Source organism: Erinaceus europaeus, chromosome 4 (assembly GCF_950295315.1).
Source record: "Erinaceus europaeus chromosome 4, mEriEur2.1, whole genome shotgun sequence".
Classification (NCBI taxonomy): Eukaryota; Metazoa; Chordata; class Mammalia; order Eulipotyphla; family Erinaceidae; genus Erinaceus; species Erinaceus europaeus.
Window position 1 is genome coordinate 152,393,380 of NC_080165.1, and position 4,039 is coordinate 152,397,418.

Consider the following 4,039-nt stretch of genomic DNA (forward strand, 5'->3'; position numbering starts at 1 on the left):
GGAGAGCCCGAGAGCCCAGAGAGAGAGAGGGGAGGGGTGAGGGGGCTTTTTATTGGGCGACAACCAGGGGTGTCGTGTAGGGCCAGGATTGGTTGAAGGGGGCAATGCTAGGGTTTCGTGCGGCCTGGGGGCGGAGACTGCATCAGAATAACTCCTCAGCAACAAATGAAAAAGTAATTTCTTAAATCATTCAGTAATTACTGTGTAGTAGTGGTTTCCTTGCACGTAGCAATCAGTCTGTGGATGAAAACGATTCAAAGGAAGTGGTTTTTGGTTTTTAAAAAAATTTCTTTATTGGAGAATTTATGTTTTACATTTGACAGTAATAGTTTGTACATTCATAACATTTCTCAGTTTTCCATATACTATTACAACCCCCACCAGGTCCAATGTCATCCTTCTTGGACCTGTAATCTCCCCACCCACCCACCCCAGTTAGTCTTTTACTTTGGTGCACTACCCCAATTCCAGTTAATTCTTCCAACCCATGAACATGGAATATCTTTCCACTTCTTTCTGTCTTTTCCAATTTCCTTGAGTAGTGACTAATAATTTTCAGTATACAAGTCTTCCACTTCTTTCATTAGGTGTATTCCTAGACATTTTATTGTTTTTGTTGCTATAGTAAAAGGAATTGCTTTCTGGATTTCAACTTTTCCTAACTTAGTGTTTGCATAGAAGAATGCCATTGACTTTTGAATGTTAAATTTGTAGCCTGACACATTACTGTATTGCCTGATGATTTCCAAAAGCTTCTTGCTGGATTCCTTAGGTTTTTCTATGTATACTATCATGTCATCTGCAAATAGGGAGAGTTTGACTTCTTCTCTTCCAATCTGTATGCCTCTAACTCCTTGCTCCTGCCTGATTGCTATGGCAAGAACTTCCAACACTATGCTGAACAGCAATGGTGATAGTGGGCAGCCCTGTCTAGTACCTGATCTGAGGGGAAATGCTTCCAGTTTTTCACCAATGAGTATGATGTTGGCTGTAAGTTTCTCTGTCTTTCTTCCTCTCTATCTTACCCTTCCTCTCAACTTCTGGCTGTCTCTATCCAATAAATAAGTAAAAAATAATAAAAAGAAAAAAAATGAAAGTGCTACAGTCAGACCAAGGGTGAACTCCACCAGGAGAACACAGGGCAGGCAGAGGCCACAAGTAGGAAGGAGTAGGGCACTGCAGGACAGCAGGCAGGCTGCTTTTTGTAGATCATTCATGATGCATAATCTGCTACAAGGAGATTGAAGAAAGAAAGAAAGAAAGAAAGAAAGAAAGAAAGAAAGAAAGAAAGAAAGAAAGAAAGAAGTCAAGTTTGAAAGCTTCCACAGTAGATGGTTCTGGAGAGAATAGATAATACTTACACTGCAATATCAGAGCACACATGAAAATGTAGGCAGAGTCTCAGTAACTTTTGGAAATAGATTCCAGATGAATTGAAAGGGAGGTGTGGAAATTGACACACACTGAAATTTCTATAGATTTCCTACAAAATATTCAGTATATGTATTTTCTATGATTCCTAAGACTAAAAAAGATATTTTATGCTTAACTTCTCCTTTATCTCTTGTCTAATGGTTTCTTTCCAAGCACAACCTACGTTTGACTAACTTTCCACAAGAGTCTGCACTGTGATAGCCATATAATGACTGTCAAAGATTCACTTGATAAAATCTTATTTAACAAAGTACCAGAATTCTTATGGGTTAATATTATTAATGCCAGAGGAGATCATCAGAAGGGGCAGGTTTTTAACCCAGTTCAAAAGAACAAATAGGACATTATCTTTAAATGGCATTTTCCTCAAAAGTTAACATAAATTCTGAGTTTTGGATTTAGACCTCATAAAATTAGCCTGATTCACACATTCTTTCAATGACGGCTAGTATCTCTAACCTCAGTACAAGACATTTCCAAATTTGCAAGAAGAATATCACTACACTTATATGTGAAACTTGTGGAACGATCTTTCCTCATGCTTAACAGAAAGCATTTACACCAAAAGCCTTTTAATTGTCTTTTAGGATATGTGAAATATGCTTTTACCAATTACAACTTTTAATACCCAGGATTGAACAAATTATTTTGTTCAGTGGATACCAATGCTGTTTTTTTTTCAGTTGGCAAAAAATTATTTTTTATTATTTTTTAATTTTTTACTATATTTATTTAATGAATAGAGACAGCCATAAATGAAGTGGGAAGGGGGAGATAGAAAGAGACAGAGAGACACCTGCAGCCCTGCTTCACCACTCGCAAAGCTTTCCCCCTGCAAGTGGGGAGTGAGGTCTCAAACCCGGGTCTTTGCGCATTGTCACAAGTGTGTACAACCAGGTGAGCCATCAACTTCGTCCCATTTTTGCAGAATTTTTCATCTAGACAAATACCACGTGTAAGTACCTTACTTTAAAAAATGATTTACTTCATGTCCTTGAATGATAGGACGATCAGAGGGAATGCCAGATTTGAAGTAACTCTGGAACTAGAATGTTTAGATGCTCAGTTCCCCCACATGATTTGCAAATATCCATAAGATGAGCAGGATCATAAATAAAAAGTCGCAAAATAAAAAGTTTGTCACACTAACACTGCAGTTGAAAATCAGAAGATATGTCTCCCTGGTACTAGGATATGTACTTTCAAAAAGAAAAGAAAAAATCACATGGGAAAGATTAGTATGACAGTCACACGGCTTCCCTTAACTTTACAAAGCAAACTGACTTTTCTCCCTCCTGGTTGCCAACTCAAAAACAGACCATCTCAATTACACAGCCGCAGTGACTGCCTGCCTTTCCTGGCTAGAAAGCTGATAGACATCTTAAAGAAAAAAGAATGCAGAGGAGCCTCGTCAAGAAGAAAGAAAGGCATTCTAGAAGGATGTGTGCACGTGCAGATGTGTCTTCTCTGTCTCCACCTGGGCCGCTGTCCTGTCCTCACGGCCTGTGAGCACTAAGCTGGTGTGAAGACTGTGCACAGAATAGGTGCCAGCACGCCGGTTCTAACCCGAGCTGCGCCCGTCTGGGTCTTCAGCGTGAAGTGCTGTTGCATAGACTGAACAGACAATGGGCTGTGACACTGCAGAAATCGTTTGTTTCCACTTGTTATTGATGGCGTTTCATAACCCGTTTGGAGCTCTGCGTTGCCCCGTCACTCCTGAGTTATGAGGTCATCAATCAAGACCGGGAATAAATGATGTGTGTAAGCTGCCCTCGTGTATGTTTTAGGTGCGGTGTACAGTAAAGCGCACACTGCTGGTTTCTAACGTCGTGTTCATCATGTGTGTTTGGGACACAGCCCTGGTGTCAGCTGCTGAGACAACTCCGTACAAGATGTCAGGACAATTGAGAAAAGTGCAGAACAATGGTCCTGAGAACCCCTGTTTTAATTACTATCTTGTTAAAGCAGTTGGGATGGTCTCCTTGCACCGCAAACATATGGTTCCAAGGAGAGCGAGCTGTCGTTGAGGGCATGGAGTCAGTCTCATGATTAGTACCAGAGGATGACTAAAAACGACCTCGTGAGGAGAGCAAAAGCCACCCTGGTCACCTGCAGAGACAGCAACACCACTAGCTAAGGAATCTTTGGCGTTTACTAGACTTGCAAAGCCCAATGATTTAATAACAAGCATATTATGGAAACATGAAAAAAAAACTTTCATAACCATTTCTAGAGTAAAGAGATCGAATAGTGATCAAATTCAAGTTGATCTCTTTCTCTGATGAAAGCTTAGTCTCTTTATAACACAGGTTATCGAGAATCCTCAAGGATGCTTGATTAATTTATTAGTAGAAAACAAAGAAGTCTCTAGGAGATGCTCTTCCTTGGAAAAATAATGAATAAAAGGACATCTTGAGGGGTTGGAAAACTCATCTTTTCCCTTTTCTCTTTCATCTGCCATCAGACTTCCATTTATTCTTCCTGATGAACCTACAACTATAAACACAGTTTTAAAAAAATACAACTACCAGAAAATGCGAAGAAATTTAAGGGAGCAATCAAAAACATATTGAAAATCAAACCTAGAAAAATAGCATAAAAAAAT